Raw genomic sequence first — 27,558 nt, 5'->3', positions numbered from 1 at the left:
AATTTTAGATTTTTCCTTGCTTCTCATGTGGGCATTTATTGCTATAAATTTCCCTCTAGACACTGCGTTAAATGTGTCCCAGAGATTCTGGGTAAGTTGTGACTTCATTCTCATTGGTTTCGAAGAACATCTTTATTTTTGCCTTCATTTCATTTTTTATCCAGTCGACACTGAGAAGCAAGTTGTTCAGTTTCCAAGTAGTTGGGCAGATTTGAGTGAGATTCTTAATACTAAGGTCTAATTTGATTGCGCTGTGGTCTGATAGACTGTTTGTTATGATTTCCGTTCATTTGTATTTGCTGAGGAGTGATTTACTTCCAATTATGTGGTCAATTTTAGAGTAAGTGCAATGTGGTGCTGAGAAGAAGGTATATTCTGTGGATTTGGGGTGGAGCATTCTGTATATGTCTATTAGATCTGCTTGGTCCAGCTCTGCATTCAAGTCCTGGATGTCCTTGTTAATTTTCTCTCGTTCATCTGTCTAATATTGACAGTGGAGTGTTGAAGTCTTCCACTATTATTGTGTGGGAGTCTAAATCTCCTTTTAGGATGCTAAGAACTTGCTTTATGTATCTGGGTGTTCCTGTGTTGGGTGCATATATGTTTAGGATAGTTAGCGCTTCTTGTTGGATTAATCATTTTACCATTATGTAATGACATTCTTTGTCTCTTTTGATCTTTGTTGGTTTGAAGTCAGTTTTATCAGAAACTAGGGCTACAACCTCTGCTTTTTTTTTGTTTTCCATTTGTTTGGTAAACTTTCTTCCATCCCTTTATTTTGAGTCTATGTGTGTCTTTGTACATGAGGTGGGTTTCCTGAATATAGCACACCAATGGGTCTTGAGTTTTTATCCAGTTTGCCAGCCTGTGTCTTTTGATTGGGGCATTTAGGCCATTTGTATTGAATGTTAATATTGTTATGTGTGAATTTGATCCTGCCATTTTGTTACTAGCTGGTTTTCTTACCCATTAGTTGACTCAGTTTCTTAACTGCATTATTGGTCTTTGCCATCTGGTACACTTTGCAGTGTCATTTGGTATCCTTTCCATGTTTAGTATTTCATTCAGGAGCTCTTGTAAGGCAGGTCTGGTGGTGATGAAATCTCTCAGCAATTGCTTGTTCATAAGGGATTTTATTTCTCCTTCGTTTATGAAGCTTAGTTTGGCTGGATATGAAGTTCTAGGTTGAAGGTCCTTTTCTTTATATTGGGCCCCACTCTCTTCTGGCTTGCAGTGTTTCTGCCGAGAGATCCACTGTGAGACTAATTGGCTTCCCTTTTTGGGTGACTTTCTCTGGCTGCCCTTAGCATTTTTTCCTTCATTTCAACCCTGGTGAATCTGATGATTATGTGCCTTGGGGTTGCTCTTCTTCAGGAATAGTTTTGTGGAGTTCTCTGTATTTCTTGGATTTGAATGTTGGACTGCCTTGCCAGGCTGGTGAAGTTCTCCTGGATAATATCCTGGAGAGTGTTTTCCAGCTTGGATTCATTTTCTCTGTTACATTCAGGTACACCTATCAAGCATAGATAAGGTCTTTTCACATAATCCCATATTTCTTGGAGGTTTTGTTCATTTCTTTTCACTCTTTTTTCTCTGGTCTTGCCTTCTCTTTTTATTTCATTGAATTGATCTTCACTCTCTGATATCCTTTCTTCTGCTTGATTGATTTGGCTATTAAAACTTGTGTCTGCTTTGCGTAGTTCTCGTGCTGTGTTTTTCAGCTCCATCAAGTCATTTATATTCTTCTCTAAGCTGGTTATTCTTCTTAGCATTTCACCTAACCTTTTTTCAAGATTTTTAGTTTCTTTGCATTGGGTTAGAACATGTTCCTCTAGCTCAGAAAAGTTTGTTATTACTCACCTTCTGAAGCCTGTTTCTGTCAAGTTGTGGAACTCTTTCTCGGTCATGTTTTGATCTCATGTTGCTGAGGAGTTGTGGTCCCTTGAAGGAGAAGAGGCATTCTGGTCTTTGATGGTTTCATCTTTTTTGGCACTGTTTTTTCCCCATCTTCATGGATTTATCTGGCTCTGATCTCAGGTTGGTCCTTGATGAGGTCACTTGACTGCCTGTCCAGGCACCACTGGGTTTCCAGGGACACCTTTAGGTTGCTGGGTAGGCTTCCTGTGTCTTTTTGTTTACGCTGGGTGGTTATGCCCGCCTCTTTAATGGTGGATGCCCCTCCTTCCGCTGACCTGGAGGCACCACTGGGTTGTCAAGGACACTGTCCCATTGCTACATAGGCTTCCTGTGTTTTTTGTTAAAACATAAAGCCTAATCCTGCCTCTTTAATGGTTGTTGCCCCTTTCCTCAATGGAGCTGGATCATTCAGGGTTCAGCTCAGACTGAGGCACTGGCTGTGAAACCCACTAGTGTTAGTGCTTCATCTAGCTGGGGTTTGTGGGGGAGGGGAGGGACGCACCCAGCTGCACCCTCTGTCTCCCTGCCTTCAGCTCCATCTCTCTCCAGGCAGGGGGTGTGGGTGATAGCTCTGTCGACAGGCCCTCCCGGTTGGTTTATGGACTTATGCATTTGCTTAGATCTGTGTGACAATCTGGGGCACCATCCTAGATTATTATTCAACTCTGCACTTGTAATTCCCTGCGCTTGACTGGCAAAGGTCCTCTGCTCTGTGGGTTGCTGAGGCTTTGGGGGAAGTGCCGTATCTGGCCCGGGATGCTGGAGGAGAGCCCCAGACTCACTGGTCAGATGCACTTTCTGGGTAAATCAGCACCCCTTCCTACCTCGGTCTGCCCTGCCTGGGCTTTGCTCACCGTCTGACCAGACCCATTGAAGTGAACCTGGTACTTGGGTTGAAGCCAGGATATCTCTCAAATTCTGTGTCTCTCTTGCTGGGTGTTGAGCACCAGAGTTGTCTCTATTCAGCCATCTTGTTCCCCCCCTGTTATTGATATTTTGATAGGGATTGCATTGAATCTGTAGATTGTTTTGGGTAATAAGGACAGTTTACCAATATTGATTTTTCCAATGCATAAACATGGAATATTCTTCCAATCTTTGTGTCCCTCTTCAAATTATTTCATCAATGTTTTATATTTTTTATTGTAGAGATCTTCAGCTTCTTTGATTAACTCCTAGGTATTTAATTTTATGTGTGGCTACTGTAAATGGGATTACTGTTTTTAATTTCTTTTTCGTAGTGTTCACTGTTGGCATATAGAACTACTACTATTTCTATATCTACTGATGATTTTTTATCCTGCAACTGTACTGAATGTATCAATTCTAATAACGTTCCTGTAGAATCTTTAGGTTTTTCCAAATTTAAGCTCATAACAATGGCAAACAAAAATAATTTGACTTCTTCCTTTCCATTTTGGATGCCCTTTTTATCTTTCTTTTGTCTGATCACTCAGGCTAAAATTTCCAACACTATGCTGAATAACAATGGTGACAGTTGGTATCCATGTTGTGTTCCAGATCTTAAAGGAAAGGCTTTTAAATTTTCCCCATTCAGTATGATATTAGCTGTGGGTCTATCATATATGGCTTTTATTATGTTGAGGTGTGTCCCTTCTGTACCCAGTTTTTTTGAGTTTTTATCATGAAGAGATGTTGAATTTTACCATATGCTCTTTCAGTGTCCAATGAAATAATCACATTGTTCTTATCTTTCATTGTCTTGAGCTTATGTTCTCATTGATTGATTTGCATATGTTGAACCATATTTGCATCCTAGAAATAAATGCCTCATAGTCATGATAAATAATCTTTGTAATGAATTGTTGAATTCAGTTTGCTAGTATTTTGATAAGGATTTTCACATCAATATTCATCAGATATATTGGCCTTTAATTTCTTTTTTTAATGGATCTCTGTCTCGGTTTGATATCAATATAATACTGGCTTTATAAAATGAGTTTGGAAGTATTTCCTCTATCTATATTTGTCAGAATAGTTATTAGTTCTTTAAATATTTGGTAGAAATTAGTAGTGAAGTCATCAGGTCCTGGGCTTTTCTATAAAAAGACTTTTTTTGTTATTATGGCTTCAGTCTCATTACCTGTTATTAGACAGTGCAGGTTTTGGATTTCCTTCTGGTTCAATCTTGATACAGTGTATGTGTCTAGAAATATGTCCACTTATTCTAGATTTTCCAGTTTATTGGCATATAGTTGCTCGTAGTACCCACTAATGATGCTTTGAATTTCTACAATTGGTTTTAATGTCTCCTTTGTTAATTCTGATTTCATTTATTTGGATCTTTTCTCCTTTTTTCTTAGTCTGGCTAAAGGTTTGTCACTGTTGTTTAACTTTTCAAAAAAATCACAACTTTTTATTTCATTGATCTTTTGTAATTTTTCATTTCAATTTCATTTATTTCTCATCTGATCATTATTAATTTCCTTCTACTAATTTTGGATTTGGTTTGCTCTTGCTTTTCTAGTTCTGTAGGATACATCATTACATTGCTTATTTAAAGTTTTTCATCTTTTTGATGTAGGTACTTACTGCTGTAAACTTCCCTCTTAGTACTGCTTTTGCTGTGTCTCACAGGTTTGGGTATGTATTGTTTCCATTATCATTTGTTTCAAGAAATTTTTCAGCTACCTTCTTAATTCTTTCACTGACCCGCTGGTCATTCAGAGGCATATTGTTTAATTTCAATGTATATGTGCAGTTCCAAAATCCCTCTGGTTATTAATTTCTAGTTTTATTGCAATGTGATTGGAGAAGATGCTTGTTATAAATTCAGTCTTTTTGTCTATGATCATACTATCCTGAACATGCCCAATCTTGTCTGATATTTCAGTTTTTTTGAATGTTTTTTAAGACTTGTTTTATGACCTAAAATATATTCTATCCTTGAAAACAATCCATGTGCTGAGGAAAAGAATGTATATTCTACATCTCTTGGATGAAATGTTCTTTAAGAATATATTAGATCCATTTGGTCTATGGTGCAGATTAAGTCTGATGTTTCTTTACTGATTTTTTGTCTGGAAGATCTGTCCAATGCTGAAAGTAGGATGTTGATATTTCCAGATATTTTGTATTGGGGTTTATCTCTTTCTGTAGCTCTAATAATATTTCCTTTTTATATCTGTCTGCTCCAGTGTTGGGTGCATATATATTTAAAATTGTTATATCTTCTTGCTGAATTGACCCCTTTATCATGATATAGTGATCTTTCTTGTGTCTTTCTATAGTTTTTGCCTTGAAATCTCTTTTGTTTTATATAAGTATAGTGATTCTTATTCTTTTTTGGTTTTCATTGGCATGGAATATCTTTTTCCATTTCTTTATTTTTGGTCTTTGTGTGTCTTTATAGGTGAAGTGTGTTTCTTGTAGGTGAGAGGTCAGTGGGTCTTGTTTTTCCATCCAATCAACCAGGCTATGTCTCTGGATTACAGACTTTAACATTCAGTGTTATTATTGATAAGTAAGGACTTACCCCTGTCATTTTGCTATTTGTTTTCTGGTTATTTTGTGATATTCTCTTCATTATTCCTTTCATTCCTGTCTTCCTCTAGTAAATATGATTTTCTCTGGTGATATGATTTTGTTTCTTGCTTTTTATATTTTGTGTATCTATTTTATGGTTTTTGGATTGAAGTTACCATGAGGTTTGCAAGACCTTTCATAAGTCATTAAATAACAACTTAACACTATTTGCATACATAAATAAGAAAAAAAAACTACTAAAAAATCGTCTTAACTTCCCCCTGCCAGCTTTTTAACTTTTTGCTGTTTCCATTTATATCTTACTGTACTGGCTATGTCTTGAAAGGCTGTTGTACTTATTATTTTGATTGGCTCATCATTTGGTCTTTTTAATTGGGATAAGAATAGTTTACACACCACAGTTACAATGCTATAATATTTTGTGCTTTTTACATACTTAACATTGCCAGTAAGTTTTGTACCTTCAGGTGATTATTTATTGTGCATTAATGACCATTTCTTTCTGATTGAAGTACTCCTGTTAGTATTTCTTAAAGGACAGGTCTGGCATTGATGAAATACCTCAGGTTTTGCTTGTCTGGAAAATTCTTTATTTCTCCTTCATGTTTGAAAGTTATTTTTGCTGGCTATGCTATTCTAGGGTAAAATATATCTTTTTCCTTCATCACTTTAAATATATCATGTCAGTCTCTCCTGGTCTGTAAGGTTTCCACTAAAAAGTCTGCTGCCAGACATTGTGAAGCATCATTGTATGCTGTTTATTTCTTTTATCTTGCTGCTTCTCTTGATCTTGTTTATCCAAAGATAAAAAAAAAAATGATTTTCTTTATCTTTGACCTTTTGGAATTTGATTACTAAATGCCTTGCGGTAGTCTCCTTCATGTTACATATGCTTGGAGTTCTATAAATTTCTTGTACTTGGATATTAATATCTTTCTCTAGATTTGGCAAGTTCTCTGTTCTCATCACTTTGAATAAAATTACTACCCCTATTTATTTCTCTACCCCCTTTCTAAGGCCAATAACCCTAATATTTGCCCTTTTGAGACTATTGGCTAGATCCTGTAGGCATGCATAATTGGTTTTTTTCTCTTTTTTAATCTCCTCTTACTCAAATAACCTGTCTTCAAACTCATTGATTTTTTTCTTCTGCTTTATCCATTCTGCTATTAAAGGTCTCTGATTCTTCAGTATGTCAGTTGCATTATTTTTTAACTCCAGAATTTCCACATGATTCAAGTATTTTAATCTTTTCTTCATTTTTTCTGACAGAACAATGTAATCCTCCTCTATTTTCTGTTACCTTGAATTTCTTTGGGTTTCCTCAACACAGCTATTTTGAATTCCCTTTCTGAATGGTCACATATCTCTGTTTCTCAAGGATTGTTTTCTGATGGCTTATTCAGTTCATTTGGCAAGGCCATGTTTTCCTAGACTTTGATGATGCTAGTAGATGTTCTTCAGTTTCTGGGCATTGAAGAGTTATGTATTTACGGTAGTCTTCACTGTCTTGGCCTATTTGCAGTTGTCCTTCTTGGGTAGGCTTTCCAGATACTTAAAACGATTTGGGAGCTGTGATCTAAGTTGTTTCTGCTCTAGGGAACACCCCAAGCCCAGTAACAATGTGATTATTGTAGATACATACAGGTACTACCTCAATGGTCCTGGGGAAGATCCCAGAAAATTCTCTGTATTATCAATCAGAGACTCTTGTTTAGTTCCCTTACATTCTACCAAACATACAGAGTCTCTCTGTCTTGGTTCTTAACCACCTAAATCTGGTGGTGGAGTGAAAAATGTACGCCTGAGGCCACCACCACTATGACTGCATTGGGTCAGTCCTGAAGCCAGCACACCGCTGTCTTGCCCAAGACCTGCTATAACCATGTCCAGGCTACTGCCTGTGTTCACTCAAGGCCCCATGGCTCTACAATCAACAGATGGCAAAGCCAACCAGGCCTATGTCCTTCACTTCAGGGTGGCAAGTTCCCCGTAGGCCCTGAGCGGGTCCAGAAGTGCCATCTTGGAGTCAGGGATTAGAGTCAAAACCATAGAAATTTACTTGCTGTTCTATTGTACTTTGGTTGAGCTGGCACTCAAAGCACAAGACATAGTTTTTCCAAGTGTTTCTCTCTTTCCTAAGGCAGAGATACCTCACCCGGTAGCCATAACCACCCCTGGCCATGAGGAATACTGCCAGACTATCACTGATATTCCCTTAAGGCCCAAGGTCTCTTAAGTCAGCATTTAGCGAATGTTGCCTGGCCTGGGACTCACCCTTCAGGTTGGTGGGCTCCCCTCTGGTCCAGGGCAGGTTTAGAAATGCTGTCCAAGAGTGAAATTCTAGAATCAGTGACCTCAAGAGTCCAGTTGGTACACTACCTTCCTTCTGCAATGTTCGTATCTAAGGTGCAAGACAAAGTCTCCTTTATTCTTCCCTCTTCTTTTCTCAAGCAGGACAAATTTTGCCCTGTAACCACCAAAGCTGATAATGTGCTAAGTCTCACCTGAAGCCAGCAAGTCTCAGAGGCTCACCAAGGCCTTTGACGTAGTACCTGGGTATCACCACTGGTTGTTCAGGGCCCAAGGGCTCATCAGTTAGCAGGTGACAGGTGCTAGCAGGGCTGTTTCCTTTTCTTCAAAACGGTAGGTTTCATTCTAGCCTTGAGGTGTGTCTAGAAATGTCATCTGAGAGCTAGGGCCTCGTGACTCTGACCAGTGCCTTATCCTGCTATGGCTGAGCTGGTATCCATGATGCAAGACAAAGTCCTCCTCACTCTTCCTCCTCCTTTCTTAAAGCAGAAGGAAGGGGTCTCTTTTGGAGCCATAAACTGTGCAGCCTGAGGTGGGGACATGGGTGATGCCAGCACTTCTGGTGTATTAGGAGTGCTGGGTGATGCCCCAGCTGGTGTATTAGTATGTTGTGAGCCCCCAGGTCCACTGACTCTGGGCATAGTTCAGCCCTCACAATTGTGGTGTTCTCCCTCCCCCAGTTCCCCAAGAAACTCTCTGCACCAGTCCACCACTGCCAAGGCTGGGCCAGGGGTGGCATCAGCAATTCAGGACTGTTTTTTTTTTTTTTATCTCTTCAGTACCGTTTTAAGCAATATGAATTTAAAACCAGGTACTATGAATGCTGACCAGATTTGGGGCTCTTATGCAGGTATTCTTTCTGTGTAGATGGTTGGTAACTTGGTGTCCTTGCATGGCAGGGCACAAATGGTTGAACTTTCTATTCCACCATCTTGCTCTGCTTCTCCTCCCTGACTACCATTTTGACTAGGAGTAATAGAATCATACATGTAAGAAGGGCAGTATTTTTGATTTTAAAATATTTCGCACAGCAAAAGAAATAGAGTCAACAGAGTGAAGAGATAATGTACAGATTGGGAGAAATTATTTGCAAAGCATTCATCTGTCAAGGGATTAATATCTAGAATATACAAGGAATTCAAACAACTCAACATCAAAAATCTGATTAAAAATGAGCAAATTAGGGCCGGGCGCGATGGCTCACGCCTATAATCCAGCACTTTGGGAGGCCAAGGCTGGTGGATCACGAGGTCAAGAGATTGAGACCATCCTGGTCAACATGGTGAAACCCCATCTCTACTAAAAATACAAAAATTAGCTGGGCATGGTGGCGCATGCCTGTAGTCCCAGCTACTTGGGAGGCTGAGGTATGAGAATTGCTTGAACCCAGGAGGCAGAGGTTGTGGTGAGCCAAGATGTGCCACTCCACTCTAGCCTGGGTAACAAGAGCAAAACCTCAAAAAAAAAAAAAAAAGAAAAAAATGAGGAAATTAGCTGAATATATATTTCTCAAAACAGCTAGTAGAAATGGCCTATAGGTATATGAAAAAAAATGTTCAACATCATTAATAATTGGAGAAATGCAAAGCAAAACCTTAATATCACCTCACGTCACTCGGAATGGCTATTTTTAAAAATACAAAAGTAACAAATGTTAGCAAGTATGCAGAGAAAAAGAAGCTTTATATATCACGGGTGAGAATGTAAATTAATACAATCTTAACGGAAGCAGTATGATGATTCCTCAAAAAACTAAAAATAGAACTACCATATGATTCAGCAATCTCACTATTCGGTATTTATTCAAAGGAAATAAAATCAGTATATCAACAAGATATATGCAACTCCATGTTTACTGCAGCATTATTCACAATGGCCAAGATATAATGTCAATCAATGGGTACATGGATAAAGAAAATTGAACATATATATTATATATTGCATTATATATAATGGAATACTATTCAGTCATAGCAAGTAATAAAATCCTCACACTCATAGTAACATGAATAAGCCTGAAGAACATAGTTAAGTAAAATAAGGCAGGCACAGAAAGACAAATACTACATTTTCTCACTCATACTTGGGAGCTAAAAGAGTTATGCTTGGAGAAGTAGAGAGTAGAATACTAGTTACCAGAGGTTATGAAGAAGAGAAGGGAGAGAAGGTAAGGAGAGGACAGCTAATAAACACAAAATTACAGCTAGATAGAAATCAGTTCTCGTTTTCTACAGTACTATAACTATAGTTAGTAATAATTTATTGCCTATTTTCAAACAGCTAGAAGAGAGAATTTTGAATGTTCCTGACACAAAAACATAATAAATGTTGGAGGTGATAGATATGCTAGTAACCTTAAATTAATAATTGTCTATATGTATGGATATATCACTCTATACTTCATAAATATGTAAAATTATAATGCATTCATTTAAATGAATGTATATATAATATGTAATATATACATTATATACATATTATATATGTATAATATTTTCCTGTAAGTTTCTTTCTCCCTCTAATGCTTGCCAGCTATGACCAATCAGTGTAAGGCAAAATTGGTGAAAGCAGCCTTCCATGGGGCACAGGATTAACTTCAGGGACTCTGTCAGACAGTCTACTTCAAAAAGCATCAAGGTCTAAAGTGTGACTGATTTCATTTCACATTATTTTATTTATTTACTTTTCAGATGGCACAATCACCAAGCAAAGGCTGAAACCATTTTTGCTGCTTTTATGTTTCCAGCTAAATTATTAATCTTTCTGTCAAGTCTAATTCCTGACCCTCAATTTAATTCTACTTCAGTATCTGATGCCCCTATTAGCCTCGCTGCAGTTGAATTATGTTGCTTCCTTGGTTATAGCCTGCTGAGAAATTGTGTGTATATGTGTGCCTGCGCACACGTGTGTGTGTGTGTGCTTAGCAGAAAAGTGCTGTTTTATTGACTCAGATTTCAATTCCAAATACCATGTTTACTGATCAGGTACTTGAAAACAAATGTTCCGAGAGGCTTCTCTCATGCATTAAAAGGTTTTTTTCCAAATTTATTTATAGTCAAGGACATAAATTATAATAAGATATTTTATGTTTATACCGATAACAGACTCCTGGAGCAATCAGTGATTTTTGAGGATGAAAAATAATAATTTTAAGAAAGCTGATAGCAGAGAAACATGTCTGTTAGGAAAAAAAACAGACTAATACCATATTGTATTATTTCTGATTAGCATCTATTGTAATGATAAAAACAGGTAAATAAAAACACAAATTTAGTATGTAAGTAAGAATATGAGGTAATTAAATAACTAACAAAACAATTCAATAGTGAAAGATGACAATAACTAAATAAGTTGATTTCACACTTTTGGGACTGCCTCACTTTAGCATACCTATAATTCACGAGAGTACAATATACTGAAGCATTCCACTAAATTGCCCTAACTCTTATTACTGTGTTATCACAGTAGTAAAAGAATTTCAAATTGTATAGAGCAGTAATGCTTCAAGAAAAAGTGTTCTTTAGCATTGCTGAGTGTAGAAATCAATAATGTATTTGCTTGTGTTCCTTGATGAAAATTAGAGTAAAATTACTGGTTTTTCTTCTAATCCAATCTCTTGCTGAACAGCACTTATATAAATATCCTTAAACTTATTTATCCCAATCTTTCTTCTTCTGGGGGAGAATGTACATTACTTCACATTTAAGTTCATTCAGTTTTGGAATGATTTTTATAATTACAGAATATATACTTACCGTAACCTTTTAACAATTTCAGTGGCTATCCATTGACACCATGGTGACACTGAAAAACAACTGGGTGAATATGCTGCCTCCTTATCACTATTTTATTGTAGGAAAATTGATACCATGCTTTCTGTATCACCATTTTATTATAGGGAAAGCATCTTCAGCTTTCTCTCCCCATTTCTTCTACTGCTTCTCATATAAAATAGTGTTTTTGCTCTTATATATATGATCATATTCATCTGGACATACTATGATGTGTTGATACATTTAAAGCCTACCTTCACTTGAAGGTATTGATGCAGTTACTTTTTGACACCAAAAGTTTCTTCCCTGGGATTGTGTGTGTGTGTGTGTGTGTGTGTGTGTGTGTGTGCACGTGTGCATGTATGCATCATCTTTCAGTGTCATCAATTACATCACTTAACAAATATTTATAGAGATAGTCACAGAAATTAGAATGATGTTAAAGGCACAGTCTTTGTTCTACAGAGCCAATCAGTCTAGAAGACAATAATAAATGGGTAATTACAATATTGTGCTGTGATAAGGTAGACACAAGATACTGTAAGAATCCATTGTAACAGTATATACCTTTAAAGGGTCCAGAAGGACTTTCCAGAGGAGGTAACATTAAAGTACTACTGAAGGAAGAAGTGGCCATACAAAGAAAGGCTGGTGACATCTTCCAGAGAGAATGGGCAAAGGGAACAAACAACTGGAAGTAAAACATACATGATATATTCAGGGATCAGTAAGTCATTTAGAAGTTCTGGAAAATAGGATATGGATCATAAAAGGAGCCTATGGCAATAAACGGTGGTTAGGCCATGAAAACATTTGCATGCCATGGGAAGAGTTTAGGTTTCCTGGGGCTGTCATGGCAAATTATCACAAACTGACAAACCAGCCTGGAGCCCTGTAGCTCTGCTGGGTAGCTAGGCCCAGAAGACCAAAAACAATCACTACAGTTTGGCTTTCAAGAAGCCCCCATTCCTAGGGAAAGGGGGAGAACACCACATCAAGGGAGCACCTCGTGGGACAAAAGAATCTGAATAGCAGCCCTTGAATACCAGATTTTCCTACTGACATAGTCTACCCAAATGAGAATGAACCAGAAAAACAATTCTCATAATATGACAAAACAAGGTTTTTTTAACACCCCTGAAAGATCATACCTGTTCATCAGCAATGGATCCAACAAAGATGAAATACCTTAATTGCCAGAAAAAGAATTCATATGGTTCATTATTAGGCTAATCAAGGAGGCACCAGAAGTAGGTGAAGTCCAACTTACAGAAATATAAAACATGATACAGGATATGAAAAGAAAATTCTTCAATGAAATAGACAGTATAAATAAACAACAATCACAACTTCTGGAAATCAAGCACTCACTTAGAGAAATGCAAAATGTGCTGGAAAGTCTCAGCAACAGAATTGAACAAGCAAAAGAAAAAACTTCAGAGTTCAAAGATTAGGCTTTTGAATTAACCCAATCCATCAAAGACAAAGAAAGAAAAATTTTAAATATTGAACAAAGCCTTCAAGAAGTTGGGAAGTATGTTAACTGTCCAAACCTAAGAATAATTGGTGTTCCTGAGAAAGAAGAGAAATCCTATGTTTGGAAAATATAATTGAGGGACAAATGAGGAAAACTTCCCCAGCCTTGCTAGAGGGCTAGACATCCAAATACAAGAAGCTCAAAGAACACCTGGGAAATTCACTGCAAAAACGTCATCACCTAGGCACATAGTCATCAGGTTATCTAAAGTCAAGATGAAGAGAAAAGAATCTTAAAGGCTGTGAAGCAAGAGCATCAGGTAACCTATCAAAGAAAACATGTCAGATTAACAGCAGAGTTCTCAGCAGAAGCCTTAAAAGGTAGGAGATTGGGGTTCTATTTTTAACCTCCTTAAACAAAACAATTATCAGCTAAGAATTTTGTATCCAGTAAAACTAAGCTTCATAAATAAAGGAAAGATAGAGTGTTTTCTAGATAAACAAATGCTGAGAGAATTTGCCACATCAAGCATTACAAGAGCTGCTAAAAGTAGTTCTAAATCTTTAAACAAATCCTCAAAATACACCAAATTAGAACTCTTCTTTGTGCCTAGATATGTGATCAAACATTACTCTGGATGTGCCTTAGGTGTTTTCTGGATGAAAATAACACTGAAATAAGTAAACAGTAAAGAGGATAGTACTCTTTAATGAGTAGGTCCCATCCAATCAGTTGAAGATTAGAATGGAACAAAAATGCTGATCTGCCTAAGAGTAAAAGGGGACTTCTGCCTGACTGATTTAAGCCAGGACACAGGTCCTTTCTTGCCTTCAGATTCAAATGGAAACATCAGCTCTTTCTGGGTCTTGAGCCTGCTAGCTTTGGAACTCAAACTTATAAAATTAGAGCCTTCAGACTCAGAGTTGCACTATAGCACTGGCTCTTCTGGGACTGTCTGCCAAAGACAGGTCTTAGGACTTCTCAGCATCTGTATTAACATAAGCCAGTTTCTTATAAAAATCTCTCCCTTCCTTCTCTTTCTATATATACAATTGTAGGTAACAAATGAAGGGGAATAAATGATGAGAGAACTTACTTAATGAGTACAATGTACATTATTTAGGTGATGGATACTCTAAAATCCCTGACTTCAACACTAGGCAATCTATGCATGCAACAAAATTGCACTTGTGCCTCATAAATTTATACCAAAAGATGACTAGAATATATTTACTTATTTGACTAGCCTGGAAAATAGATGTCTTTCTAAATTTCATAATATACAATCTTGATTGAACAGAGTGTGCACTTTAGTGTATGGTTTACATGGAAAAAAAACTACCCAGGTTCACCAAAGCACTATATATAATTCAATTTTATGCATTTACAACGACACAATATCAACTGACCACACTCAAATAATTTTTTTAAAATGTTGTAGGGAAAGAGTCTCACTCTATTGCTCAGGCTGGTCTTAAAATCCTGGCTTCAAGCAATTTTCCTGCCTCAGCCTCCCAAAGTGCTATGATTGCAGGAATGAGCCACTGAATCCAGCTTATATTTTTAATTTTCATAGTTTTCTATAACATTAATGTAGCTGAAAAGCATTGACAAATTAAAAATTAGGTGTATTCAAACTCATGTTATTGTAAGGTTAAATATTTTATTTACTCTAAGTTTTTTGAATTTTATGTTTTTTTAACTTTTTTTCCAAATGTAGATTTTGAAAATATTATTGATGAGCATGCTTTCATTAAAACCAGGACACTAGTATTACATACATGGGAACATTTTTTCTTCAGCTTCAAGATTCAGTATGTCTTGGCATAGGGCTGTCTTTATTTAAAATGTTTGTATCATAACATTTTTAAATATTGCAATAAAATTGAATTTATCTGGATTATTGAAGGCTTTTTTTTAATACCCCCTGTAAATTTTGCACCCAAGGCTTCACTTACCTCAATCTAGTCTCGAAGACAGAAAATTGCAATAATACTGAATATGCCAGTAAGCACTAAGTATTGTATGCTTAATGTTTAAACCAAGATCAGCCACCTTTATAAATGATAGTAATAGTAAGGACCTTTAAAAGGAAATATTTCTCTCTACATAAAGTCAGAAAACACATAATTAACTAATTCATGATGACTAATGAATCTCCTATAACTCATGAATATGCTGATGTCTACTGACAAACCTAGAGAAGATTTCTTTGGTAAAATCACTAAGGACTCGTTCCAAATCATCCATAAACACATATGCACATATGAAGGAGTCTAACAATATTTAATGATTTCTTTCTCTTGTATTGAGCATTTCTGATGTACTTGGAATTGGTTCATGAGAAAGATAAAAAATAATGAAATATACTTTTATGTTTTTCAAAAGTGTATGATTATGAGTTCAATCAAGCTCCTATTAATTGTAGTCCTCATTTCCAATTGTGATACAAATAATCTATGATCGAAGAATTGTCTTTATCCCTCTCCTCATCCATCCCCAAAAGGTGCATTTGTCTTTAAAATGTGTAGTTTTCATTACAGATTTCCCTTCTGATTGTTTCTGATTACTTATTAATAACCCCAATGCTCATAATCATTTAAGTGCATAATTTTACTAAAAATCATCTGAATATTATTATCATTATTGCATCTGAAATTCTTTTTCTTCTGGAACTCTCTATATATACTATTATTATATAATATATATTAATATTCATAGGCAATTTATGTTGAGATATATATATCGACATAAATATATATACATGTGTGTATCAACATAAATTGCCTATGAGTATACATATATATATATATATATATCAGAGGTCTGGAAAATTAAAATATATTTACCTTGATGCATCTTTTCCAAGAAAACTGCATTGTATCTCCAACCATTTGAATAAAGCTAACCCACCTCCCTTAATTTTCTTCTCTATTCACACCTATATTTCCAGTGTCTTTCAAAGCCTCAGATAGATTGAAAAACAATCTTTCTTAATGCATGGGCAACCCCATGGAATTAAACTAACCCAGGTAGAGTTAGCCCCATGCTGTTGGAATGGTATATCTAGCCCACATCAAAAAATATCATCTTGCTTGTACATTGCTGCTCATAAATATGAGAGGCAATAAATAGACAAAATAGAAATCAAAATGGACAAAACCTGGGACACATATCCTGTATTAAAACTGTCACAATGGACAGCTTATTGCTGGCACCAAAACTTTAGAGAGTCAAATTACATTGTTTCATGCCCAACACATTTCCCCAGATATTCCATTAGAATCTGCCAAAAATGCTTGTGGCCAAACCAGACACATCTGCTGACTGCCCAATTTGCGTTCTTGGCTTTGAGTCTGTACACCTGGTTGTCAGTGATTCCAGCACCCTGTGCTTATTTTGCTGGCACCTCTGGGAGGCTGATAACGCACAGAGACACTGGAACAGAACTGGGTGATCAGGAAATAAAATTTGAACTCCAAGCTTTTTGGTTGGAAACCAGGGTTCTGTGACACTTTTTCAAATTAATAGACTGTATTTTTCACATTAATTTTAGAGTTACAAAAGAATTGAATTGATAATATAGAGTTCCCATGTACCCCAATCTTGTTTCTTCTATTATGGTTCTTACATTAGTTTGGTACATTTGTTACAATTATGAATCAGTATTCATACACTATTATTAACTCAATTCCGTAGGTTATTCAGATTTCCTTCGTTTTTACTTAATGCCTTTTTTTATTGTTACATGATTTCTTTCCTTTAAGGAAATTTTGAAAGTCACATAGTTCCATAATGATAATGCAACTCTTGTTATTTTTACATATTCCTTCCATTTTCTACATGGGTATACATAAATTAGTTAAAGTTTTATGTGCATGATACGGATGTTACAACCACATGCACATTTATTATAATTTTATTTAGTTTAGGCCTCTACATACAGAAATCTGAGACCTATACATTAGAATCAAATGCTTTGCTACTTTAAAGCCTCTGTGTTCAATGTCCAAGGCACTTTAATAGTGACAATTGCAAAGCACCAGGTGGGACCTCGCAAACAGGAGATCACTTAATTTTTTTGTTTAAATGTTATTGATACAAAATAGATCTATATATTTCATGGTACCTGTGATAATTTAATACTTTCATATTATTTGTTAACATCAAACCAGTGTAATTATATCCATCACTTTATATTTTCTCTTTTCTTTATGCTAGAAATATCCTGATTATTCATTTCAAGATTTTTTTTAATATACTATAATTATCATAACTACAGTCAGCCTACTGATCTATCAAACACTAGGTTTTATTTCTGCTATCAAACAATGTATTTGCACTCATTGATCAACCTCTCTTGATCTTCCCCCACCAATCCTTCCTTGCCTCTGGTAACCAGCAGTCTATCTTCATGAGATACACTTTTTTAGCTCTCATGTATGAGTGAACACATTCCATGTTTGTTTTTTTTGTGCTTGGCTTATTTTAGGTGACATATTGACCTCCATTTTCACCCATATTGCTGCAAACGACAGGATTTTATTCTTTTAATGGCTGAATAATATTCTTTTTTTTTTCCAGGCGCCAGGCTGGAGTGTAGTGGCACGACATCAGCTCACTGCAACCTCTGCCTCGTGGGTTCAAGCAATTTTCCTGCCTCAGCCTCCCGAGTAGCTGGGACTACTGGTGTGCGCCACCATGCCCAGCTAATTTTTTTGTATTTTTAGTAGAGACAGGGTTTCACCATGTTGGCCAGGATGGTCTCGATCTCTTGACCTCGTGATCCGCCCTCCTCAGCCTCCCAAAGTGCTGGGATTACAGGCGTGAGCCACCGTGCCCGGCTTTAATGGCTGAATAATATTCTATTGTATATATATGCCAAATTTTATTAGTCCATTCATTTACCCTAATGGGCACTGAAGTAGATTCTACATTTTGGCTATTGCAAAAAGCACAGCAATAAACACAGGAATGCAGATATCTTTCTTATGTAATAATTTTCTTTCTTTTGGATACATACCCAGTCATGAATTGTTTAATTTTATGGTGGTTCTATTTTTAGTTTTTTAGGAACCTTCATACAGTTTTGTCCGTGTCATTTGTGATATTTTTTCAGCTGTGTTTTGTAGTTCTTGTGGAAGTTCTTGTGGAGATTTTTCATGTTCTTGGTTAGATGTTGCATTAGTCTGTTCTCATGTTGCTATAAAGAACTGCTCAAGACTGGGTTATTTATAAAGGAAAGAGCTTTAATCGACTCACAGTTCTGCATGACTGGGAAAGTCTCAAGAAACTTACAATCACGATGGAAGGTACCTCTTCACAGGGCAGCAGGAGAGAAAATTAGTGCCAACAGCGGAAATGCCAGATGATTATAAAACCATCAGATCTCATGAGAACTCCCTCACTATCATGAGAACAACATGGGAGAAACTGACCCAATGATTCAGTTACCTCCCACCCATGACACATGGGGATTATGGAATTACAATTCAAGATAAAGTTTGGGTGGGGACACAAAGCCTAACCATATCAGATGTATTCCCAGGTTTTTTTGTCACTATTGTAAAGGAGATTGTTTTCTTGAGTTAGCTTTCAACTTGAACATTATTGGCATATGAAAATGCCACTGATATTTGTATATTGATTTTGCATCCTGAAACTTTACTGAAGAAGTTGAACAGTTCTATTAGACTTTGGCAGAATTATTTGGATTTTCTTAAGTATAGAATTATACTGTCAGTGAAGAAAGTTGCTGACCCTTTTCACTACCTGCACTTAAAATTTTTTGTGTTGACCTTGGCAAGTCTGATGACTATGTATCTTGGAGATGGTGATATTATGTACCATATTGCAGGGGTTCTCTGAATTTCTTGAATTTACATGTTAACCCCTTTAATGAGACTAGGGAAATTTTCATGGACAATATCCTCAAACACGGTTTCCACCTTACTCTCTCTCCTTCTCTCTAGAAAATGTAAATAAATTGTAGGTTTGGTATTTTTACATAATCCTATATTTCTTGGAGGGTTTGTTTATTTTTTAAAAATTATTTTTATTTATTTTTGTCTGACTGGGGTAATTTAAAGGACTGGTCTTTGAGCTTTCAGATTCTCAAATTCTTTCCTCAGCCTGGTCTAGTCTGTTGTTAAGGCTTCCAATGTATTTCAAAATTCCAGTAGTAAATGTTTTAATTCCAGAAATTTAGTTTAGCCTTTCTTTCAGTGGCTATGTCACCTTTTAACTCTTGGATCTTTTTACTGGCTTTCATTGATTGTGTTCGAACTTTCTCTTAAATGTTCATTGAGCATCTTGCCATCTATTCTGAATTCTAGTCTATAATTATATACATTTCAATCTGGTTAAAATCCAGTCCTGGGGAGCTAGTGCAGTCCTTTGGAGGTAAGGAAACATTCTGATTTTTTTCATTGTCAAAGTTCTTGCACTAATTCCTTCCCTCCTGATAGTGCTGGTGTTTCTTTATCTTTTTATTTACTGTCACTTGGATGGGGCTTTTTGCAGATGTTGCTTAAAAGTAAGGGCCAGCCAATGGGTTCTTAGCTGCAATCCTCTTGTATTTCAATGCATTCCCAGTGCTCTGGGGAGGGGAACATAAAGTGGTGAGAGATGACCACCTCACCAGGTCCATTCATGGGCTTAGAGGGAGCCCCTTCTTACCACTTTTGCCAAAGTTGCATTTCCTTAGTTCAAAGGGGGCTGCCGGTAGGCTACAGCTCCCCTTCTTTTATGGGCAGCCTAAGCCAAAGGTTCGGTCACCAGGAGACCTGCAACTTCCTGGGGTACCCAATGGTACTCTGTGTTTGCCAGAGTCAGAGTGGGCTATTGGATATGTCTGTGGTTGGTCTTGTGAGGTAGTGGGTAAAGGGTTGCAGATCCCTGGGCAATGTGGTGGTGCTACATTTGTGCAGTTTATTGACACTCATAGCCTAGAATAGTTTGCCCAGAAGATACCTGTTGGAATCACCAGCTCATGCTTTCTCAACTCTGTCTACATCCAGTGTCTGACCAGCTAGTTTTGCTCCCAGATTGCTGGACTGTTCTAGATGTGCAGGCCATGGAGCTCCCTTGGACAGAAGCACTAGCTGGCTAACAGACTACAACCTCCCAGACCAGACTTGCAGAGAGAAAGATGCCCAGCTCCTGTGCCACCACATGACTCTGTGCCCCACTCTTCTCACTATTCTAAGAGTGGAGGCTCCTCCCCTGCCCAAGGTCAGGCCATGGATATCAGCTCAGCTCAATAGCCCTGGGCTGTGTTTTCAAACCCTGGGAGGTTGGGACTGGGCCTCTGGCTTTGTCATCTGGCCCACTGGGGTCAAGCCCATGGTAGGGACCTACCCATAAAAAAACACTCAGGAAAGGCAGTGGAGGCTTTGCCATATGCACCTTCTTGTAGAAGCAGTCAGACAAGGTCTTTGGGAGGGGTCAACAGACAAGGAGGCACACAGATTAGATGTGCCCTGGTCCCATGGGAAAGCAGTCCTGATCTCTTCTAATTGGGCAGTCTGCAGGGGCTAGAGTCACTGAACACAATTTGGATAGCCTTGTGAGATGGGCACCACGTTGCATAGCTGCTGCTCTTACATATCCTTCTGGACTCTGCATAGGTTCAATTTCTACCTTTGCCTATCTTCTGGGCAATTCCCTTTGCCAATCCAAATGTCTATGGGGGTCACTGGATTTCTTGTAGCTAGAATCTCAGAGGTCCATGGTAGGAATCTGATGCCCTGGAGTGCCTTCATTCACCCCTTTCTTAGGATCTGTTAAGGATTGAGATCTAGTCTCGGCGCATGCTGATTCCATGCAGACTTCCCAGCTTCCTCCCTCTTCAACCTCAGTGTCTACATCATTCCCTACTGACTTCCAGTGTTTTCTCTCAAAGGATAAGTTCAAAGTGTGAGGGTTGGCTCAATATTTTGGATATTTTGGTTTGTTTTGGCAGGGGTAGCATTTCTTGGCTGCATCTAGTTGGCCACCTACACCCTACCCTCCATAATTTATTTTTAAATCTTGTGCTTAGGAGTTTTGTTTCTAATCTACCATTTATTAATTTATTCAACTATATACTTATATCTCTATGGATTCAGGGATATGTATTTTACATTTATGAGTTATAAACCAATACTACTTAGTTTACTTGGTTGACCAAATTTTTCCAGCTTTGGCCATTGGGAGCCCTTTAGATTGGTTCCTGAGCGCTTTTCACATACCCTCATAATATTTTTAGCACTTTCTTTCTGGTACTATAAGATATTCCAGGATCATCTTGTATATTTTCTTCCTCAGTCCTACAGCAGCCATTTCTCTGTGGATTCTTGGAAAACAGCACTAAGGTATCAATGTCTAGGTACTAGGTATGCTCATTGTTATATGGATGTCATTTCTTTCAGGCACTCTCATGGTTATAGACTAAATAAATACATGTTTCCATATATTAAACCAAATATATACACATTTTAAATATTTATATTATAATTGCAAATATTTGTATCTATATTAAGTTAAACACAAGTTCTTACTGATATCTCCAACTCTTTTCTATAACAACATGGATCTTCTAAGCCTCCTGCCCCTGCTTGAAATCTAAATTTCTTTCAAGAGTAAAAAATTTGTCTCCTACCATCCACCATTCGTTCACTTAATTCTTCATTTCTGGTGTACATGTATAGCATTTTCAGAACTGTTAATTAATGCTCCCATGGGAAACGACCTTCACATTAAAATATTTGTGTGCAGTTTTTTTCTGGTTTATGCCTTTGGTTTTATAGGCTTTATTAGTTTTTACAAAATAATTTAGGCCAGCACCTTTTCTTCCACCAACTTTAGTGATGCTTAATTAACACAGTTAGATGCTCTTGTCATGGTCTGCAATCTTCCCTGGGATTTCTCAAATTCCTACATGAATTTTTAGTTAATGTGCATATATTAAGGACACTTATGTAAATTTCCATTGGTATTCGTAAGTGTATAATCTCATGCATCTACCACTAGAATACTTATATGAAACAGTTTTATTACCCAAAAGAGATATTATACTTCCTAACCTCCTTCAACTCTCCTACCTCTGGCAACTATTGACCTTCTTTTAATTGACTGCATAGTTTTGTCTTTCCCAGAAAGTTATATAATTATGATCATATGGTATGTAGCCCTTTCAGAATCACTTCTTTCCTTTGCAGCATGCACTTAAGGTTCCTCCATGTCATTTTGTGGCTTCATGGCTCATATATTTTTTTCACTGAATAATATTCTATTTTATCACTGTACCACAGTTTTATCTATTCACATATTGAAAGGCATCTTGGTTGCTTCCAGTTCTTGGCAATTATAAATAAGCTGCTCTAAACATTAGTATTCAGGTATTTGTGTGGATGTAAGTTTTTAAACTCAGTTGGGTAAATACCTAGGAGTGTGATTACTGAGTTGTATGGTCTGACTGAATTTAGCTTTATAACAAACTGCCAACAGTCTATCTAAGTGACTGCATCATTGTGTATTATTATAAGCAATGAATATATTTCCTATTAGCTCACATTCTCATTAGCCTTTGGTATTGTTGGCTTTTTTAATTTTAGCCATTCAAATAGGTATATAGTGCCAATCCTTTTTGTTTTAATTTGCAATTACTTAATAAAAATAACATTGACGATCTTACAAAAGTCTGTTTGTCATCTGCTTGTCTTTATTGGTTACGTGCCTATTCAGATCTTTTGTTCATATTTTAATTGGATTGTTTGTCTTCTTATTGTTGAGTTTTCTGGGTCCATTGTATATTTCGGATACAAGCCCTTTATCAGATATGTGTTTTGCATCAGACTTTCTCAGTCTGTGGCTGGTCCTTCAGTTATCTTAAAGGTCTTTTATAGAGTAGTTTGTAATTTTGATGAGGTTCAAGTTATCATTTTTTTCTTCATAGACTGTGCTTTTGGTGTTGTACCTAAAAATTTATTACCAAACTCAAAGTCACCTAGATTTTCCCCAGTGTTATCTCAACAAATTTTATAGTTTGTGTTTTACATTTAGATATATAATCAATTTTGAGTTAAATTTTTTGTGAAAGATGTGAGGTCAGTATGTCTAGACTGATTTCTTAACGTGGTTGCTCAATCGTTCAGCCACCATTTTTTGAAAAGACAAACTTTTCTATTATTGGATTGCCTTAGCTCCTTTTTAAAGATCAGTTGACTATATTTACATGGACCTTTTCTGGATTATTCATTCTGTTCCATTGATCTATGTGTCTATTCTTTTGACAATATCATGCTGTCTTGATCATGGTAGCTTTATAGTAAGTTCTGAGGTTTGATAAAGTCAGACTTTCAACTTTTTTCTTTTTCTTCATTATTATGTTGGCTATGTTGTGTTTTTCACTTTCTATGTAAACTGTAGTATATGTATTTGATTAATCTGCCTGGAGTTTTATCAATTTTATTTTAAGGACCAGCTTTTGGTTTTATTGATTTTTCTATTAATTTCCTGTTTTCAGTTTCATTTTTTACTGCTCTAATTTTAATTTTTTCAGCTTGCTTTAAGCTTAATTGCTGTTTTTTTCAGTAGTTTTCTAAGGTGAAAACATTGATTTTAGATATTCTTTTTAAATTTATGTCTTCAGTTTTATGAATTTCTTCTCATTACTTGTTTTCACTTCAGCCAAAATAGTTTGATATGTTCTATTTTTATTTAATTCAAAATAATTTATAGTTGGTCTTGAGACTCTCCTTTAACCCACTTTCCTTAGCTGTGGGTTGTTTAATCTATAAGTTTTTGAGGGAAGGTTTCTAACAGCCTTTCCAGTTTTTATTTCTACTTGATATGGTTTGGCTGTATCCCCCCAAAAATCTCATCTTGAACTATAATCCCCATAATCAAGGGAGGAACGAGGTGGAGGTAATTGGATCATGGGGGCAGTCTCCTCCATGCTCTTCTCATGATAGTGAGTGAGTTTCAGGAGATATGATGGTTTTATTAGCATTTGAAATTTCCTGCTTGCACTCACTCTGTCCGCAGCCCTGTGAAGAAGGTGCCTGCTGCTTTTTGCCTTTCACCATGGTCGTACGTTTCCTGAGGCCTCCCAGGCCATGCAGAACTGTGAGTCAATTAAACTTCTTTTCTTTATAAATTACCCAGTCTTGGATATTTCTTCATAGCAGAGTCAGAATGAACTAATAGAGTAAATTAGTACTGAGGTAGTGGGGCACTGTTATAAGGATACCTAAAACTGTGGAAGAGATTTTGGAACTGCATTACAGACAGAGGTTGGAACAGTTTGAAGGGCTCAAAAGAAGATAGGAAAATGTGGGAAAGTATGGAACTTCCCAGAGACTTGGAGGGCTCAGAAGACAGGCAGATGTAACATTTGGAACTTCCTCAAGACTTGTTGATTGGCTTTGATCAAAATGCTGATAGTGATATGACAGTAAAGTACAGTCTGAGGTGGTCTCAGATGGAGATAAAGAACTTGTTGGGAACTGGATTAAAGGTCACTTTTGAGGAACTTGTTGGGAACTGGATTAAAGGTCACTTTTGAGGAACTTGTTGGGAACTGGATTAAAGGTCACCCTTACTACTCTTTAGCAAAGAGCCTTGTGGAATTTTGTCCTTGCCTTAGAGATCTGTGGAACTTTGAACCTAAGAGAGATGATTTAGAGTATCTGGTAGAAGAAATTTCTAAGCATTCAAGAGAAAGCAGAGCATAAATGTTTGGAAAATGTGTAACCTGACAATACAATATAAAAGCAAAATCCATTTTCTGGGGAGAATTCCAAGCTAGTCACAGAAATTTGCATAAGTAATGAGGAATGGAATATTAATCACCAAGACCATGAGGAAAATGTCTCCAGGGTGTCAGAGACCTTTACTGCAGCCTCTTCCATCACAGGCATGGAAGCCTACAAGGGAAAAATGGTTTTGTGGGCCCAAGGCTCCCATCCTGTGTGCAGCCTTGGGACATGGTGATCTGGGTCTCAGTTGCTTCTGCTTCTGCTCCAGGCATAGCTAAAAGGAGCCAAGATACAGCTCAGGCCATCACTTCAGAGGGTGCAAGCCCCAAACCCTGGAGGCTTCCATGTGTTGTTGGGCGTGTGGGTGTACAAAAGTCAAGAATTGAGGTTTAGGAACCTCTGCCTAGATTTCAGATAATGTGTGAAAAGGCCTTGATGTCCAGGCAGAAATTCACTGCAGAGGCAGAGGTCTTATGGAGAACCTCTGCTAGGGTTGTGTGGAAGGGAAATGTGGGGTTGCAGTCCTCACACAGAGTCCTCCTTGGGGCACTGCCTAGTGGAGCTGTAAGAAGAGGGCCACCATCCTCCAGATCCCAGAATGGGAGATCTACCAACACCTTGCACCATGTTCCTGGAAGAGCCACAGGGGCAGAGCTGTCACAGGCCAAGGGAGCCCACTTCTTGGATCAGTGTCATATGGATGTGAGACATGGAGTCAAAGAAGATCATTTTGGAACTTTAAGGTTTAATGGCTACCCTATTGGATTTTTGGACTTGCATAGGGCCTGTAGCCCCTTGGTTTTGGCTAATTTCTCCCATTTGGTATGGGTATATTTACCCAATGCCTGTTATCACCATTATATCTAGAGAATAAGTAACTTGCTTTTGATTTTATAGTCTCATAGGTGGAAGGGAATTGCTTGTTTCAGATGAGACTTTGGACTTAAACTTTGGGGTTAGTGCTGGAATGAGTTAGGACTCTGGGGACTATTGTGAAGGCATGATTGTGTTTTAAAATATGAGGGCATGAGATTCCACCCATGGCAGGGGACAGGGTGGAATTATATGGTTTGGTTATGTCCCCACCAAAGATCTCATCTTGAATTGTAATCCCTATAATCTCCACTTGCCAAAGATGGAACCAGGTTAAGGTAATTGGATCATGGGGGCTGTTTCCCCCGTGCTGTTTTTATGATAGTGAATGAGTCTCAGGAGATCTGATGGTTTTATAAGCATCTGGCATTTCCCCTGCTTGCACTCAGTCTCTCCTGCAGTGCTGTGAAAAAAGTGCCTGCTTCTACTTTGCCTTCTATGACTGTAAATTTCCTGAGGCCTCCCCACCAAGAGAACCCAAGTTAACTTTCAAATAACACTACCCTGCTTCATACATAGTGCAAGTGCCTTATAACAAATATTCCCAGTTCTTTCCTTCTATCTCTTATAATATTACTTGTAGGAGATCAGTCATGGTGGTGGGAAAAATTATAGGAAGGATGCAAACCTTCTTGGAAGGCCAGAAGGTTTTGTAAAAGCTTTGGGAAAGGGTTATGGCTGAAGGCATAACCTCTTACCTTGAGCTAATAGCAAAGAGCAGATAACAAGGGAATGTAGAGGAGTTTATCTAAATAGCTTGTTTACTCATGCTGTCCTAAAACCCACTTTTGATCATTTGTGCACAGGACTGCTCTCTACTCGGCAGGGGTGGGGCAGGGATCAACAATGTTTATTACCCACAAATTGTGTTTTCTCCAAACCTGTGTCATTAAATCTGTCCTAAATAAATGTGAGCATCTCTGGCTTATCGGGGCTGTGGCTGACTCTGGCAGGAGCCCCTTAGCCATGCTGATGGGCAAGCCTGTGTCTGCATACTCTGTTCATCCACAGCTTGACCAGGGTCTGCAGGACAGACTCAGCAATTATTGTCATTCATTTCACTTATCCATAACTGTAACCATTGAATAGACTGTTGCTATTATTATTTTGAACAAACTATTATCTGATAAACCACTTATGAATATGAAAAATAAAGGATTTTATTTTTCTTTTTTTCCTCTAACATTCTTTCTTCATGTAAATCAAAGTTTCTGACCTGTGTCATTTCCATTTCCTCTGAAGAAACATTTTTAACATTTATTGCAAGGCAAGTCTAATACTGATGGGTTCCCTTAGTTTTTGTTCATTAGAGAGTTTTTATTTCACCATCACTTTTGACAGATAACTTTGATACACAGAGAGAATTCTAGGTTGCTGGATTTTATTTTTCTTTTAATGCTTTAAATAATTCCGTCTACTTTGGTATCTATACTTTGGTGTCTGTCAGTAATTTTGAAAAATACTTAGCTATTGTAACTTCAAATATTCCCTGTTCTCCTTGTATTTTCCTTCTTTTAATATTTGAATTCCGTGTTCTATTAGTCTGTTCTCACGCTGCTATAAAGAAATACCCAAGACTGGGTAATTTATAAAGGAAAGAGGCTTAATTGACTCCGTTTTGCGGGGCTGGGGAAGCCTCAGGAAACTTACAATCATGGAAGAAGGGAAAGCAAACATATCCTTCACATGGTTTCAGAAGGGAAAGTGCTGAGCAAAGGTGGGGGAAAGCCTTTTATAAAATCGCCAGATCTGATGAGAACTCAGTCACTATCATGACAGCAGCAGCATGGGGATAATCCTCACCATGATTCAATTACCTCCCACTAGGTCCCTCTCATACATGTAGGGTTTATAGGAACTGAAAATCAAGATGAGATTTGGGTGGCACAGTCAAACTATATCACATGTATAATACACATTTTAAATTGTCTCACAGTTCTTTGATATTCTGTTTCAT

This window comes from Cebus imitator, unplaced genomic scaffold (assembly GCF_001604975.1).
Source record: "Cebus imitator isolate Cc_AM_T3 unplaced genomic scaffold, Cebus_imitator-1.0 Scaffold88, whole genome shotgun sequence".
Taxonomy (NCBI): Eukaryota; Metazoa; Chordata; class Mammalia; order Primates; family Cebidae; genus Cebus; species Cebus imitator.
The sequence above is the reverse complement of the archived record's forward strand: the minus strand, read 5'-3'. Positions refer to the sequence as shown.